Here is an 18,929-nt window from a genome sequence, read left to right on the forward strand (position 1 = left end):
TATGCCTGTAAAGTGGTGTAATTTTCCTGTGTTTAGAACAGTCCCCGCACAAAATTACATTTCTAAAGGAAAAAAAACTTTAGAACTGATCGTGGCTGTAATGAATTGTCGGGTCTCGGCAATACAGATAAAACTCATTGAAAAAAATGGCATGAGTCCCCCCCCCCCAGTCCATTACCAGGCCCTTTGGGTCTGGTATGAATATTAAGGGGAACCCTGAACCAAAATGAAAAAAGAAAATTGCGTGGGAGTCCCCCCAAATTCCATACCAGGCCCTTTAGGTCTGGTATGGATATTAAGGGGAACCCTGCGCCAACTTTATTTTTTAAATGGCGTAGGGGTCCCCCTCAAAATCCATACCAGACCCTTCAGGTCTGATATGGATTTTAAGGGAACCCTGCGCCAAAATTAAAAAAATTGCATGGGGTCCCCCCAAACATCCATACCCGGCCCTTATTCGAGCGCGCAACCTGGCAGTCCGCAGGAAAAGAGTTGGGACGAGAGAGCGTCAGAGGGGGGCAGGGGCACCCATTTACATCACTGGGAGAAGCATCACTTGGCGGGAGCTGTCCATGGAGGCGGAACTGTTGCTGTTTTTTTTTTCCTCAGGTGGCGCAAGATGGGTTTACATCGCTCAACATTTTTAATTTTAAATTTTTTAATAAACGACATGTCCCGAAGTGTCTGTCATTTTTAAAATTTTTGACACTTCTTTTTGTGAAATATTAGGGATACAGTGTACCGTTACCAATTCACATAGGGGGGGGGCGGGATCTGGGGGACCCCTTGTTAAAAGGGCTTCCAGATTCCTAAGGATAAGGGTCTGTTATGGATTTTTGGGGTGCCCCTACGCCATTTTTTTATGACAATACCATGCATATAAGCCTTTAAAATTAGCACTTTTGATTTTTCATATTAATCTCCCATAAACTTTTAAACAGTGTTCTGTGGTTTTCGTATTTGCCGCGAACACTGCATAATGTTCGCTATTTGGCGAACACCCAATGTTCGAGTCGAACTTACGTTCGACTCAAACATTGGGCTCATCCCTAATAATCACCAATAGGTTTTTTATTTTTTGCTATATAACGGGAAATTTGGAAAAAAACTTTATTTTTTGTTATACAATTTTGTATATAAATAATTTGGGTAAAATAACCCAAATCAGAGTATTTAGTTATTTAGTCTGTGTGAAAGTTATAGTCTACAATTTATGATTATGTATATATATATATATATATATATATATATATATATATATATATATATATATATATATATATATATATATTGTAGCAGAGCGTCCCAGAGAGAGCCTGGAAAAGTCCTGGGGTTTACACCTCTCCCAGGCTCCTTTCTTATACGTTTCTTATACGTTCAGGGATCTCTAAACTCTGATCCAGTACGGGTGTTGGCCCTCTCCCCCAGGCCAATTTAAGCTCACCTGTGCAGACAGTCTTTGCTCTGTCCTGGGAAACACAGTTGCTACTGAGCTGTGAGAGAGCAAGGAGGTTGGTAAAAACTCTTAAAGCCTTTGTGTGGAAGCTGACAAGCTGTAGGCTTGCTCAGCTTGGTAGTGAGGGCCTTGATTTTGTATAGTTAGAGCCAAGACGTGGCTAGGTTTTGTTTTGTTTCTTCTCTGCACACTGTACAGCACCTGTAAATAGACTTTGTGTATAGCACCAATAAACACCCCTCTGTTTTCACTTATCCCATGGACTTGGTATCTGTGCCTGCTCATCCCAGGGAGCGTTTGTACCTGCTACCTTTCCCCCAGCTTACATATGGTGGAGAATGCGGGCAGCAGTAGTAAGTTACTATTTAAAAGGCCAGTACCTAAAGTGACAACATGGAGGAAATCCTCAAACAAATCGTGTTATCCAATGCTGCACTGCAGCAAGCCAATGCTATTGCACAGGAGCAAACCAAGGCGCTGTACCAACAGATTAATGCTGCACAAGAGCAATCGCAGCGGCAGATTGGTGCTGTACAGGAGCAATCGCAGAGGCTGTTTGAACAGCTTGCCACTGCTGAAGAAGCGGATAGGAAAACCCTGACTAAGGTTGCAGAAACGCTAGCACAGTGGGCACCTGCGGAAATCAAGGATATTGGAAGCAAGCCTTCAACCATCCATGTGGCTCGCTTTCTGTCCAAGATGACTACAGATGATGATCCAGAGGCCTTCCTGTTAACATTTGAATGGACCGCTGAGAGGGAAGGTTGGCCTAAAACCCAATGGGCAGGACTGATTGCCCCCTTACTGTCTGGTGAATCGCAGAAGGCCTACTATGATCTGGAGTCGGCAGAAGCGGGAGACTATGAGAAGGTAAATGGGAAATTCTGGCGCGACTCGTTGTCACCTTGGCCGTTCGAGCACAACGGGTCCATAGCTGGTTCTTCCAAGTTGAGAGGCCCCCAAGATCGCAGATGTTTGGTCTAATCCACCTGGTGCGAAAATGGCTACAGCCGGAGTCCCTGTCTGCGCCACAAATAGTGGAGCGTGTGGTCATGGACCAATTCCTGAGGTCACTGCCAATCCCCCTGCAGAAGTGGGTGAGTCAAGGAGACCCCAATTCGGCAGATAACCTGGTGGAACTCGTTGAGAGGTACTTTGCTGCTGAGAACCTGGTCACCACCCCAACAGCCACACGGACTTTCCACCCAAAGCCACGGTCTCCCCAGGCAACCGGTAAGACTGTTCCAGGGGAAGTGGGTGGTAAGCATGGCAAGGAAGTAGGGGGGAGGATTTTTGGTGCCAGGACTGAAGTTTGGCATCCAAAACAAGGGAAACCACTGCCTGTCAGCAAACCGAACTGGGAAAACATCAGGTGTTTTCGTTGCCAAGAACTGGGACATGTTGCAGCAAACTGTCCATTGACTGATGAACCAATGCAGTGTGATCTGTCCATTAGAAGGCAGTCTATGTTTGCTGCTGTTTCATGCGCTGCTGCGCCAAATGTGGGGAAACACATGTGTCAAATGACTGTTAATAATAAGCCTATTATGGCCTTGCTGGACTCTGGAAGTCTGGTTACTTTGGTTACAGCTGAGATGGTTGAAACTATGAATTTTCATGCTAAAAAAGTTGCTGTGATCTGTGTACATGGGGATACCCGGGAGTATCCTATAGCCACAGTTCAGTTTAAAACTGGCTTTGGTATGGTGTCCCATGCGGTCGGACTTGTGCCCCACTTGGTGCACAAGGCCATCATTGGTAGGGACTTCCCTAAGTTTTGGGAACTGTGGGATCGTCCCGACCCGGTCGCAGTACCTGACTCAGTCGCAGAGCCAGAACTCCTGGCTACTTCTGATATTGGGGGTTCAGGGGACTCATCTCGGGGCTCTCCGAGCTTTCCTTTCTCAGTTATGGCAGGAGAGCTGGAGGAGCCTGAGGAAGTCCCCACAACCAGTAGAGCCGGACAGCCGTCTGCTGACTCTGAGCCTACGTTGGAGTTTGCTGACCTTAATGTGCACAAGGAAATTTTTGGTACTGAGCAGAGAAAAGACCCTACCCTCACCAGGGCCTGGGAAAATGTAATGGTGATTAATGATGTACCTGTTGAACCAGATTTTCAATTATGTTGAGGTCAGGAGAATGTGAAGGCCATGGCAAAACCTTCAGTTTACGCCTCTTGATGTAATCCCCCCATGAATTTTGAGGTGTGTTTAGGATCATTATCCATTTGTAGAAGTCATCCTCTCTTTAACTTCAGTTTTTTTCACAGATGGCATCAAGTTACCATCCAAAATTTTCTGAAATTTTATTGAATCCATTTTTACTTCTACTCGTGAAATGTTCCCTGTGCCACTGGCTGCAATACAACCCCAAAGCATGATTGATCCACCCCCATGCTTAACAGTTGGATAGAGGTTCTTTTCATTAAATTCTGTGCCCTTTCTTCTCCAAACGTACCTTTGCTCATTCCGGACAAAAAGTTATATTTTAACCTCATCGGTCCACAGAACTTGTTTCCAAAATGCATCAGGCTTGTCTATATGTTCATTTGCAAAGTTCAAACGCTGATTTTTGTGGTGAGGACGTAGAAGAGGTTTTCTTCTGATGACTCTTCCATGAAGACCATATTTGTACAAGTATCTCTTTATAGTGGAATAGTGTACCACAACGCCAGTGTCTGCCAGATCTTTCTGGAGGGATCGTGCAGTCAAACGTGGGTTTTGAATTGCTTTTCTCACAATCCTGCGAGCTGTTCTGTCTGATATTTTTCTTGGTCTTCCAGATCTTGCTTTAACTTCCACTGTTCCTGATGACTGCCATTTCTTAATTACATTCCAAACAGAGGATATTGACATCTGAAAACGCTTTGCTATCTTCTTATAGCCTTCTCCAGCTTTGTGAGCGTCAACTATTTTCAGTTTCAGTTTTCTAGACAACTGCTTAGAAGAACCCATGGAGCTGATTGTTGGGGCAAGGTCAGATGAGTCTGGGCATTTAAAACCTTTGAGATTGACATCACCTGGTCTTCCCAGCAAAAAAACAAAAGAACAAAAGCTGGACAGCCGCACTCCAAAATTTTCTTTAAAAGAGATGTCTTTATTTTCAACTGTGCCTACAGTCACTGCAAGCCCACAAAAATCAGTATGGCCAACGTTTCGCACTGGCGTCAGTGCAAAGCCATGACTAAGCACTGACGCCAGTGCGAAACGTTGGCCATACTGATTTTTGTGGGCTTGCAGTGACTGTATGCACAGTTGAAAATAAAGACATCTCTTTTAAAGAAAATTTTGGAGTGCGGCTGTCCAGCTTTTGTTCTTTTGTTTTTTTGCTATTACCGCATTGCCAGCACCCTGGTGGTTCAACAACCCCTGATCATCACGAGGCTCACCTGGAGCGGTGAGAATTCTACCTGGTCTTCCCAGACGATGATTGAGAACAATCCATGACACTGGCAGGTCTCAGGTTTGAAAAGGGGGCAGTACATGCTATAAATTCTGCAGGGTGCCCAAACTTTTTTGTTTTCTCTAATTTTTCAAGTGTAAATGATGGAAATAAAATCTAACTTTTTTTGACATATTATAAGAATGTCTAATCTGTAATTTGATGCCTTTTGGAGATCTTTTCATCTTTCCTTGTCTTAGTTATGCACATTAATACAATTTTTTACCTGGGGTGCCCAAACTTTCGATCCCCACTGTAACTAAGTTTAAAACAAATTGCTGAAAGTTTTTGAAGAACCTATATATACTGTATGTAAAAATTGATCGGTCCTTTTGTACTAAATGACTAACCCATTTCTTGAGGCCTGTCATGAATATGCATCATGTCTGTTTGCCTACCTGATCTCCATGTGGTCATTAGAGGCAGATCCTGTTCTGGTTTCCCTTCTTATCACTTCCTCTTCCTGTATGGCTCCACCCTAGTCCATCCCAGGAAGCCTATATTAACCTTTGCTCTACAGGTCTGCAGTGCTGTTCAACAGTGTTCCAATGCTCAGTTCCTGTCTGCAGTGTATTGCTAGTTCCTGGTTGCAGAGTGCTACGATCTTCTTCCGTGTACCGTTTTGGCTTGTCCCCGACTTCCCTGTCTGCCTGTGCCCCTGACTATTTGCATGTTCCACGGCTATCCTTGTCTGCCTGTTGCCCTGACCTCGGCCTGTCCATCACCACTGTTTGTTCTGCTGGCTGCTTCCCCCTTCTCCCTGCGGAGTGTGATCTGAGGAATCCCGGGAACGCGACCTGGACCCAGTTGCGGCCAAGACCATCCCTACCACCAAGGGCTCTGGTGAATACAAAACTGGGTCTTAGACTCCGCGCCCTGGGTGATCTTGGGTCACGCTTCCTCCCTGCCAGCAGTAGTCGGCTATAGGGTTCACTTCCCTGCGGTGCATCTCTGACCCCTACAGGGTGCACTTGTCACCTGGCCACAGGTGACCTGACAGTTTGAACAGCCATGAACCCGACCGACGTGCCGCTTCCTGCAGATGACCCATTACAGGGCGTTGTTCACAGACTCGAGACGCATGAAGCTAATCAGGCTCAGGTGATGCGTTTCCTTCAGGATCTGGCTTCCCGCTTTGATCAGCTTCAGACCTCGTTGGGAGCCCCGAATCTACAACCCCAAGTACAACCAGCGGCAGCGGCTGCGCCCGTCGCACCAGTCGCAGAGTCGCATTCACTGAAGCTACCACCTCCAGTCCGTTTTTCTGGAGACTCCAAGGCCTGCAGGGGGTTTCTTAGCCAGTGCACCATCCATTTTGAACTACAGCCTCAAAACTTCTTGTCTGATCGGGCAAAGGTAGCCTATATTATTTCCCTCCTTTCCGGTGAAGCTTTAGCCTGGGCTGCCCCTATGTGGGAGAGGAATGATCCGGTAGTTTCCAGCCTGTTCAACTTCCTAAAGCTCTTTCGGAACATCTTTGAAGAGCCGGCTCGGGCCTCTTCAGCAGCCAGTGCTCTGCTACGTCTCCGCCAAGAATCTCGTTCAGTGGGTCAATATGCTCTTCAGTTCCGTATACTCTCTGCTGAATTGAGCTGGAACAATGAGGCCCTGGTCGCTACCTTTTTACATGGCCTCTCTGACCGAGTGAAGGACGAATTAGCGGGAAGAACCATCCCCGTCGGTCTGGACGATGTCATCTCCCTGTGCAATCAGATCGATATTCGTTTTCAGGAGAGGTCCATTGAGAAAAGACACCAGCACTCCCTAGGTCGTAGTCAGTCTGTGCTTCCCTCACTTAGTTCCGTAGACCACCCCCTGCCTGCTGAGGAACCTATGCAGTTGGGCCGGACCAGACTAACACCCGAAGAACGTGCTAGACGCAGAACTCTGGGCTTGTGCCTCTATTGTGGAGGCAAGGGCCATCTTCGTGCCTCCTGCCCGTTTCGCCCGGGAAACGCTCAGGTCTAATACATTTAGAAGGTGGAGTATTGGACCCAGAAACATCACCTTCCCGTCTGCTCCTTCCGGTGTCCCTTCATGTAGGCACTTCTCCCCTATCGATCTCTGCATATCTGGATTCCGGGGCTGCCGGCAACTTTATGGACTGGAGAACTGCTTCTTCTATGAAGCTTACCCTTTCACCCCTCACTACGCCGCTGGTAGTCTCGGCAATTGATGGCACTATTCTCCCAGGGGGTCCTATTCGCTTCCAGACACTACCCATTAGGATGTCGATAGGGATTCTTCACCAGGAATGGATATCCTTTCTCATCCTACCTAAAGCCTCCACTCCCATTGTATTGGGCCTTCCTTGGCTACAGCTCCACTCTCCCCATGTGGACTGGGCTTCTGGGCAGATTCTGGCTTGGGGCCCTTCATGTTTCTCGTCATGTCTTTCCAAGGTGACTCCTAAGGGGGAACTTCCGGTTGCTACCACATCAGTATCTTCGGATCTTCCCACTGCTTACAGCGATTACCGGGATGTGTTCTGTAAGAAATCAGCCGAGGTGCTTCCTCCCCACAGATCTTTTGACTGTGCCATTGACCTTGTTCCTGGAGCAATTCTGCCCAGGGGTCGCACATACCCTTTGTCCATCCCAGAGACCCAGGCCATGTCTGAGTATGTCGCAGAAAACCTTGACAGAGGTTTCATTCGGAAATCGTCATCGCCTGCAGGAGCAGGGTTCTTTTTTGTTGCCAAGAAGGATGGTACCTTGAGACCCTGTATTGATTATCGAGGATTAAACGCTGTTACTATTAAGAATCGTTACCCCTTACCCTTGATATCTGAATTGTTCGATAGGTTGAGGGGTGCCTCCATCTTCACTAAGTTGGATCTCAGGGGGGCGTACAACCTCATTCGAATACGAGAAGGCGATGAGTGGAAGACTGCGTTTAACACTCGAGATGGCCATTATGAGTATCTGGTCATGCCTTTCGGGTTATGTAATGCCCCAGCCGTGTTTCAAAACTTTGTCAACGAAATCTTCAGGGACCTGCTGTACCAGTTTGTTGTCATCTATCTGGATGACATTCTAATCTTTTCGGAAAATCTGCATGTCCACAGGAACCATGTTCGCACTGTACTCCAGCGCCTCAGAGAGAATAATCTCTATGCCAAACTGGAGAAATGCTCCTTTGAATGTTCTGAGGTCCTGTTTCTAGGATGCTTTGTTTCAAGCTTGGGCCTTCGTATGGATCCTGGGAAGGTCTTAGCCATTACCAATTGGCCTCTTCCTGCTAGCCTCAAGGCCACACAGCGCTTTCTTGGTTTCACAAATTATTATAGGCAGTTCATCAGGAATTATTCTTCCATTGCCGCGCCTATTATCGCTTTGACCAAGAAGGGTGCTAATGCCAAAGACTGGCCTCCCGAAGCTGTCTCAGCGTTTCACGATCTGAAACAGGCCTTCGTCTCTGGACCTCTTTTGAGGAGACCAAACCCTGAGGAGGCATTCTTTATTGAAGTGGACGCTTCTTCTGTGGGAGTGGGAGCGGTGCTTCTTCAACTTTTTGAGAAGAGACGTCAACCATGTGCGTTCTTTTCCCAAAAAATTTCTCAGGCAGAGAGAAATTATGCCATCGGTGACCGGGAACTTCTCGCAATTAAATTGGCGCTAGAAGAGTGGCGTCATCTTTTGGAGGGTTCTCCTCACTCCATAACGATCTTCACCGATCACAAGAATCTACAGTACTTACAGAATGCTAAACGTCTGAATCCCAGACAGGCCAGGTGGAGTCTCTTCTTTTCCCGTTTCAGTTTCACGATTACATACAAACCTGGTTCCTGCAACGGTCGGGCTGATGCGCTTTCTAGATCCTTTGACACCTTGGACGAAGATCTCACTCTTGAACCTGAGCCGATCATTCCAACTTCATGCATTGTTGCCCATTCTACCACCCTGGACTCTAAAATTCCTCCTGGTAAGACCTTTGTCCCCACTGAGCTAAGAGCCAAGATCCTTCGTTGGGGACATGATTCCAAGGTGGCGGGCCATGCTGGTTTCCTCCGGTCCTTCCTACTCATTAGTCGTCACTATTGGTGGCCAAATCTCCGCTCAGAGGTTAAAGACTATGTCAAGGCTTGTCATGTCTGTGCTCAGTTCAAATCCTCCACACAAGCTCCTGCTGGTCTCCTCATGCCCTTGCCCATTCCCAAGGAGCCCTGGGCTCACATCGCCATGGATTTTATCACCGATCTTCCACTGTCTGACGGTAATACGGTCATTTGGGTGGTAGTCGATCGGTTCTCCAAAATGGCACATTTTGTTCCCCTTCCTGGTCTGCCTTCTGCTCCTGCTTTGGTCCCCATTTTTGTTCGAGAGATTTTCCGTCTTCATGGGGTTCCTTCTCATATTGTTTCGGACAGGGGTGTTCAATTCACGTCTCGTTTTTGGAGAGCCTTTTGCAAATCCCTCAATATTGCTTTGGATTTTTCCTCTTCTTACCATCCTCAATCCAATGGGCAGACGGAGAGGATTAATCAGGAGTTAGAGGTTTTTCTTCGTACCTTAGTCTCCGCTCATCATGACGATTGGTCCTCTCTACTTCCATGGGCGGAATTTTCCCATAACAATCATGTGAATACCAGTTCGCAGAGAACTCCCTTTTTTTCAGTGTATGGAAAACATCCTCAACTTCCACTTCCCATGACCTGTTCTCTGGATATCCCAGCTTTGGCTTCAGCTCAAGAGTCATTCAATTCCATCTGGAGCGACGTCCATGATTCCCTCCGGGCAGCTGCCGACAAATTCAAAGGCTTTGCTGACCACCGCAGGCGTAAACCGCCTTCTCTTCAACCAGGGGACAAAGTCTGGCTCTCCACCAGAAACATCAAGCTCCGAGTTCCTTCTCTGAAGTTTTCTCCAAGATTCATTGGTCCATACACCATAATGGCTAAGCTGAATCCAGTTTGTTTCAAGCTTCAGATTCCCAAAAACCTCAAAATCTCTAACTCCTTCCATGTTTCCCTTCTGAAGCCTTTAGTCCTTAATAGGTTCTCTCGTCCTCTCCCCACCACGGCACCAGTCTCTGAGGAGAATCAGGAATATGAGGTCAGTCAAGTACTGGATTCCCGACTCTGTAGAGGCGCTCTTCAGTACCTTGTTCATTGGAAAGGCTTTGGTCCTGAGGAGAGGTCTTGGGTTCCTGCATCAGAGGTCTTTGCACCTCGTCTATTGAAGAATTTTCATCTGAAGTTTCCCTCTAAACCCGGACCCAGGCAGGGAAGGGGGAGGCCTCGTAAGAGGGAGGGTACTGTCATGAATATGCATCATGTCTGTTTGCCTACCTGATCTCCATGTGGTCATTAGAGGCAGATCCTGTTCTGGTTTCCCTTCTTATCACTTCCTCTTCCTGTATGGCTCCACCCTAGTCCATCCCAGGAAGCCTATATTAACCTTTGCTCTACAGGTCTGCAGTGCTGTTCAACAGTGTTCCAATGCTCAGTTCCTGTCTGCAGTGTATTGCTAGTTCCTGGTTGCAGAGTGCTACGATCTTCTTCCGTGTACCGTTTTGGCTTGTCCCCGACTTCCCTGTCTGCCTGTGCCCCTGACTATTTGCATGTTCCACGGCTATCCTTGTCTGCCTGTTGCCCTGACCTCGGCCTGTCCATCACCACTGTTTGTTCTGCTGGCTGCTTCCCCCTTCTCCCTGCGGAGTGTGATCTGAGGAATCCCGGGAACGCGACCTGGACCCAGTTGCGGCCAAGACCATCCCTACCACCAAGGGCTCTGGTGAATACAAAACTGGGTCTTAGACTCCGCGCCCTGGGTGATCTTGGGTCACGCTTCCTCCCTGCCAGCAGTAGTCGGCTATAGGGTTCACTTCCCTGCGGTGCATCTCTGACCCCTACAGGGTGCACTTGTCACCTGGCCACAGGTGACCTGACAAGGCCCTAAAGTGCCAGGACAGTACAAATACCCCCAAATCACCCATGTCTGGAAAGTAGACAGTCCAAGGTATTTAGTAAGAGGCATGCTGAGTTTTGGGAAAATTTGAAAAGTAAATACAATTTTTTCACAAATATTGTAGTTTTAATAAGTTATTTCTCACACACAGAATAGGCATACTTGCAGTTATAGCTCAAAACACATTCTGGTATTCCTCCCGAGTATGGCAATACCGCACTTGGGAGACTTTTTCACATACTAGCTACATAGAGGGGCACAACATCTAAGGAGCACCTTCAGGTATTTTGGGGCATAAATTATTAATCTAAATCCCTGACTACCTCATATGTGTAGGCCCTGAAGCACCAGAACAGTGGAAAAACCCCACAGTGATTTCTAAGATGCAAAATTTGTCTTTTGAAAATGTAATTTTTTGCCACAAGTTTTTGGAAAACGTGGAAAGAAAATGTATATATTTTTTCTAACACACAGCATAGGCATACTTAGAATTACACCTCATAACACATTCTGCTGATCTTCCAGAGTATGGTGATACCACATGTATAAGGCTAGGTTCATACCTCTGCGTTTTGCAGTGCATTTTCAGTTATGCAGAAATGTACTACAGTAAAGTCCATCTTACATGTTCATAACTGTGCGTTTTCAACTGGTGCGTTTTTTGGAAAGGGTCAGGGACTTTTTTGCCTGCAACAGGTTGCATTTTGGATCCATAGACTTCAATGAAAATGCAGCAGAAATGCAGGGCTTGCGTTTTTTATGCATTTCAATTGCAATTTTGCTGGTTTCTCCTGCATGACAACAGATACCTCCTATAAACACAAAACACATCAAAAACACATCAAAATTCATGTGGAAAAATGTATGTGAACCTACCGTGTTTCCCCGAAAATAAGACCGGGTCTTATATAAATTTTAGTCACAAAAAACACACTAGGGCTTATTTTCAGGGTAGGGCTTATTTATTTACGGTATGTACATTGAAACAAAAGTTTTTCAAATACCGGTACAGTCATCTTCATTTTCTTTTGAACCATTGGTCCTAATCTCTCATTTACAGCAAGTCTGTCTGGCTGGTTGTTGCTTTAATAAAAATCCTGTTCCTTTACTCCCCCTTATCAAGTCAGGAGTCTCCGTTTTTTAGATCATTATTTTTGGTACTGTGATACTGTGTCATATTGTGGTCTGAGGTTCAGTTTTATACTGGTATACCGTTAAAAGTATGGGGTACGGTACCTGTTTTTTTTTCTGCACTGAGATCTGAGGTGATGAGGAGTTCGGATTTGGTGATGTCAGCCCACTCCGTGCAGTGAAAAGGGAGGGGGCGCAGACGTCAGCGGGAGGAGAGGAGGAGAAAGAAGAGCCGGATTGCCGCTGACGTCAATGCGCTGAAGACGGCATCTGGAGGGAGGAGGGGAGGGAAGAGAATAGCCGCGATCCCCGGCTGATGCGCTCACAAAAGGAAGCAGCAGCAGACATCAGCCGGGGAGAGAGAAGAGGACCTCCGGCGGGGCAGCGGTGGGTGCATACTTTGTTTTATATATACCGCAGCAAACAGAGACCTTTAGCCAGCATTTAAAAAAGTTTTATTTTCGGCGATTTACTAGGTCTTATTATCGGGGTAGGGCTTATATTGCAGCCCACCCCGATAATCCAGGTAGGGCTTATTATCGGGGTAGGGTGTATTTTCGGGGAAACACGGTAGCCTAGCCTAAAGCCAAACCATTAAGAGAGGCCCAACATCACTGCAACCTGTTACAATATATTGAGTTCATTTGCCACTAACCAGTCTAATGTTTTCTTTTGGATAAAGAACCTTAACTGTTTTCAGGGTATCAATATGTGTGCTTCCGGTAGCAGTGCAGTATCCATATGTTTAACCTGGTATGTCTATGAGGCTGATGTTGTTCTCAGAGTCAATGCAGTTGAACAGAGAACCCAATCTGTAAAGTGGCTCCTGTGGGGGTAGCACTACACAGTCATCTAGCAACGTTACATTCTCTTTACCAAACTATTTATTACAGTCCTGTATGCCTTGAATTTTGAGGACAAAGCATGTTGTACACGTTAAAAACCATGACTTAGCTTCCCTGTCAGCCTGGTATCCTTTTTCCAATAAGGACCTTATATGGATCTATATATGTAAATCCTAACAATGAACTTATCCACAAGCTTGATTAGGTCTCAAGGAAGTCTCTCCCTTTCCATCTGCTGTAAATCAAGTGCAGAAACACGGTTAGACTTTGGAACTAATTGAAGGGGGTTATTGCTCACTTGCCTGGGGAGGATTCATTTGTCAATACTGAACTTCCACCCTAGGCCCTTGATTATCATCCAGGTTGAACACATAGCCTTGCCTAGAATGTTTTCCTTAACCTCTTTTCAAATTTACCTGACTAATACAGAAAGGAAGTCTGGGGCTATAAAATTATGTTGACAAGCAATTATTTTATGTTGAATCCTGGACAGTAATGGTTTATCTAATAAATGGTTTTATTTCTCTCCATCCAGTCCTGCGAGCTACACAGCAATGCCACACAATAAAGTCCCACCTGGCAGGTGGCTATGGAATAGATCTGATCTTTATCTGATGCTGTTTCTCTTTCACTTTCAGGTAATCTCATCACCCCCACCCTGTGACTGGACAGTGAATGGTGAAGAACACTGGGTGAACTATTCTTTTTATCAGTCTTTTCCACTCCTTTCCCCAGATTACCAAGGTCTGGGGGCAAAGGTGATGCCCTGGACAAGATCCACCACCACTTAATCTGTGAAGGGCTGGAAGGGGGTGTGTCAGCAGCAGTCTGAATGTAGCGCCCTGCTCCTGTTGATTTGTTAATCTAGTTTTCTGAGCTGTAGTTTAGCTCAGAATGATTATGCCAAATTATGGGTTTCTGTTCCAGTTCAGCTACGTTGCACATTTTCCACTTGATTGTGGGTTTCGCTGTCACCAGGAGTCAAGGTTGGAAATGCAGTGAGTTGGGTGTATTGGGTGTCTTTTTCTCAGAAGCAGCCCAGTGGGTGTGGTCTCTGCCGCTGTGCATTCTGGGAGGGGATAATTAAGGGACAGACACCGTTCTGGCGGGGTCTTGCGATCCTGACACTGGGGCACAGTGGTGACAATTAAAGGGCACAGTGGTGACAATTGGCACAGTGGCAACAATTGAGGGGCACAGTGGCTGCGTTTGATGGCATTTGATGGCATGGCACAGTGGTGACAATTGATGGAACAGTGGCTGCGTTTGATGGCATGGCACAGTGACTGCGTTTGATGGCATGGCACAGTGGTGACAATTGATGGCACAGTGGCTGCGTTTGATGGCATGGCACAGTGGTGACAATTGATGGCACAGTGGCTGCATTTGGTGGCATGGCACAGTGGTTGCATGTGATGGGCACAGTGAGGCTTCAATTTTTTTTGCGCCCCCCCCCCCCCCCATTTTGAGCACCAGCCGCCACTGTTCCAGACATTTGTAATGTTTGTAGATCCTGGGACACACACACACACACACACACATGTGTGAAGGTAAAGTGTCTGCAGGGAAAAGTCAGGGAAGGGAGGGGGAGAGATAACAACCATCTGAGAGGAGAAGTGTGACAGGCAAAGATGAATGGATCTGTGTGAGGACTACAGGGAGCAGGATGGCCGGCCAGATAGTGGCTGAGGAAGGGAGGAAGATGCCAGGGAGAGAGAGAGAGCATTGTAGACACAGCCAGAACTGACCTGTAAAGCCAACGTGAGGAGACCTGTTACCACTGCTGCCCGAACCTGCTGGGAGGAAACTTCAAAGGCCCCCCATGCACCTAGGACCCCTGGGCAGTTCACAGAAGTGCCTGTGCATTAAGACAGGAAAGCCCTCCCCCGCTCTCACAGTGTCCCCCAGCTTTTAGGGAGAGGAAAGCAGGCAGCGCTGGGGGGAGACCAGGCACCTACAGGAGGATCACATGTGGCTAGAACAGGGAGGCAGATCGGTGCGCTGTGACAGTTACAGAAATGATGCCGACAGGAGGGAGAGATACACAGCATCGGTTCTGTAACTGTCAAAGCGCACCGATCTGCCTCCCCATCAGCGGGCCCCACTCGGCTGCGGGCCCCATAGCGCCTGCGTGGGTCGCTATGGCGGTAGTTCCGCCACTGATCATCATATTCCTGGCCTGGGGCTGCGTTCCGGTACGGGAAACCCACGTACTGGGCACGCGGAGAGGTGCTGGTACTCTCCAGGGCCATTTTTGGAAGTGGCGGTACTGAGTACCGCCGCGTTCCAGCCCAGTTAAAGCACTGTACACCGCTCAAAAAAATTAAAAGGAACACTTTGAAAATATCAGATCTCAACGGGCAAAACTCTCATGCTGGATATCTATACTGATATGGACTGGGTAATGTGTTAGGAATGAAAAGATGGCACATCATTTGATGGAAATTAAAATTATCCACCTACAGAGGCCTGAATTCAAAGACACCACGAAAATAAAAGTGAAAAAATTATGCAGCAAGCTAGTCCATTTTTCTAAAATTTCATTGCAACAACTCAAAATGGTCCTCAGTGGTTTGTATGGCCCCCAAGTGCTTGTATGCATGCCTGACAACATCAGGGCATGCTCCTAATGAGATGACGGATGGTGTCCTGGGTTATTTCCTCCCAGATATGGACCAGAGCATTACTGAGCTCCTGAACAGACTGAGGTGCAACCTGGCTGCACCGGATGGACCGACACATAATGTCCCAGAGATGTTCTTTTGGATTTAGGTCAGGTGTAGTGTCATCTGGGACTTAGCCCAGATGATTGACGTGCGGATAAGGCGCATCACGCGTTACGAAAATAGCCGAACTTGGAGTCGGCTCTATACGGCGCCTGCGCAGTCAGCTCTACACTGCTCCTAGTCTGTGCGCAGGCGCCGTATAGCGCCGTATAGAGCCGACTCCCAGTTCGGCTATTTTCGGAACGCGTGACGTGCCTTATCCGCACATCAATAATCTCGGCTAAGTGCCAGATGACACTACGCCTCTTCATAGGAACGCCTACTCCCCGCGGGAGTGAGAACCCGGAAGCCGGGTGGAAAAGAATAATAAGACGGTATGTACAGCGATAAAAAAAAAAAAAAAACAGCATACTGTACATGTCGGAAGTATGCTGGATGTAATGGTATACACTTGTTTTTAGGGTGAACCTCCGCTTTAACCTTGCACCATGAACAAAGTGCTTACTCCTGTTACTGGTTATTGGCTCTACTTTCTTTCAGTGCAAGTCCGGTCCTACATCAACTGGGTGGGACAACAATTTTTTTCATGTCACTTTTTCATGATATTTGCGCAGCCAATTATCAAATGCAATTTTTTTTTCTAAAAATACACTTAAATGAACTGTATAGCACAGAAACTCAGGTCCCATGGGACTGCCTTAACCTTCTTGGGCATTGAGTTAATCAGAGCTTTACAAGTTGAACAAGTCCTTTTCCACTCCTCCATGACATCACAGAGCTGGTGGATGTTAGAGACCTTGCGCTCCTCCACCTTCCGTTGCCCCACAGATGCTCAATAGGGTTTAGGTCTGGAGACATGCTTAGCCAGTCCATAACCTTTACCCTCAGCTTCTTTAGCAAAGTATTGGTCATCTTGGAGGTGTGTTTGGGGTCGTTATCATGTTGGAATACTACTCTGCAGCCCAGTCTCCGAAGGGAGGGGATCATGCTCTGCTTCAGGATGTCACAGTACTTTTTGTCATTCATGGTTCCCTCAATGAATTGTAGCTCCCCAGTGTTGGCATCACTCATGCAGCCCCAGACCACGACACTCCCACCACCATGCTTGACTGTAGGCAAGACACACTTGTCTTTGTACTCCTCACCTGGTTGCCGCTATACTGTACATGCTTGACACAATCTGAACCAAAGCTTATCTTGGTCTCATCAGACCACAGGACATGGTTCCAGTATTCCATGTCCTTAGTCTGCTTGTCTTCAGAAAACTGTTTGCAGGCTTTCTTTAGAAGAGGCGTCCTTCTGGGACGACAGCCATGCAGACCAATTTGATGCAGTGTGCGGCGTATGGTCCGAGCACTGGCAGGCTGACCCCCCCCCACCCCTTCAACCTCTGCAGAAATGCTGGCAGCACCCATATGTCTATGTGCACTTTAATTTCTTTGGTCGACCATGGCAAGGCCTGTTCTAAGTGAAACCTGTCCTGTTAAACTGCTGTATGGTCTTGGCCACTGTGCATGGTCTTGGCAATCTTCTTATAGCCTAGGCCATCTTTATGTAGAGCAACAATTCTTTTTTTCAGATTGTTAGAGAGTTCTTTTGTCATGAGGTGCCATGTTGAACCTCCAGTGACCAGTATGAGAGAGTGAGAGCTATAACATCAAATTTAACACACCTGCTCCCCATTCACACCTGAGACCTTGTAACACTAACGAGTCACATGAGGGGTGTACTCACTTTTGTGAGATACTGTATGTGCGCATTTGTGTGTAGGCACGCAGGGAGGGGGGGGGGGGGCCTTAACATTTTTTACAAATGTTATTATTATTTTTTTACACTTTAAAAAAAAAAAAATTCTGTCAACTTTATTCCTACCACAAAGGGTGGAAATCACCCCTTGTAATGGCTTTCAGCTTTGATAGGTACCATGGTCCCATGGTCAAGGGTCTGTTATCTCCCTAATTATGCCTCTGCCCTCCAAGTCAGCCAGTCCAACAGAGACCTGTTTCATAGGCTGCTTACTGGTCAGGGAAACACAGACCTGAAACTGAAAGTGATGAAATCCTTGTTGCTTCTGGGTTCATTCATCCCAAAGGAGCCAGCTTGAACATCTACAGCAGTTTGGAGCTCACCAGGGAAACAGAAGAGCCTGGGAATGGTGTTGGGTGGGGAAAAGTGATCGGTAAGCTGTAGAGACGCTCGGATCACTTTTATCTAAATGTCGACAATTGCCGTCTGAAGAAAACAATACCAGTATTTAATAAAACCACTCCTTCTGTATATACTGTGCATGGCCAGGACGGCAAGTTGCTAACCTGGTGTTCATGCCAGTAACACACATCTTGCCCTAGGTTGACAACACTCACTCTCTATACTGTATTTATAGAGTAGCAACATTGTCACCCTAGGACAAGAAATATGTTATGACTACAGAACATCTCCACCTCTCCTCTTTTCCGTATTAAAGGGAGGAGTTGTTCTGAAGTGTGAATTGTGCTGAGTAACAGCGCTTGAGATAAAGGCTCATTCACAGGGCCGTACCTCACCCAAATCAGCAGATTTCTACAGTGGGTGTGGCCAGGTGGGTGATCAGCTGTGGACAGGATACCTATACAATCAATGACAGACTGGCTGTTCCTTGAGTGATTACATGCGGCTAGGACAGATGAGCGGCTCTGTACTCAAACTATATGTGTCCAAGGCTGTTCATCCATCACTAAGCCCTGGTTCACACAGTTGCAGCTTTAAAATTGCGCTACTTCAGCGCGATTTAAAAGCCGCACATCATTGCGATTTGTACATCCGATTGCGACTTCATTTAACAGAAGCCAATGCAAGTGGCAATGAAATCGGAAAAAAATACTGCAGGACCCTTTTTCAAAGTCGCCACAGCATGAATCGCAGCTGCTGGATCGGTTTCATTGCATAATCACTTCATGTGCAACTACATGCAAACAGCTGTGAAGCCTTTCCAGACTGCCATTGATTTGTACAGCGCCACAGCTAATCTGGCCGTAACCACCACAGAAATACACTGATCTGGGTGCTGGGCTTTCATGAATTACCATGTGAGAGAACCCTTCATCGGGCTGGGACAAGAGGTCAGCAGGAGGGACAGCTGCCCTGGGCACTGTGGTATCATGTGAGGTGGGGGGCACCACAGGGAGATTGAGGGGGGGGTTTGTGTTGGGAGGAGGAATTTGGGGGGCAGCAGGGGGTAAAATTTATTCTAGGAAGAGAAATTTGACGGTGTGGGCTAGGAGTGGTGATTCAGAGTTGATTTTTGTTGGGAGGAGGGATGAGAGAAGCACAGTTTGGCATGTTCCCCCTGGGCTCTAGGTGACCTTGTCCCGGCACTGCCCTTTAGGGCCCTTTCACACGTACGGACAAACGGTCCGTTTTTTACAAGTCCGTTTACGGACTT

The sequence above is a fragment of the Rana temporaria genome, chromosome 1, assembly GCF_905171775.1.
Source record: "Rana temporaria chromosome 1, aRanTem1.1, whole genome shotgun sequence".
Classification (NCBI taxonomy): Eukaryota; Metazoa; Chordata; class Amphibia; order Anura; family Ranidae; genus Rana; species Rana temporaria.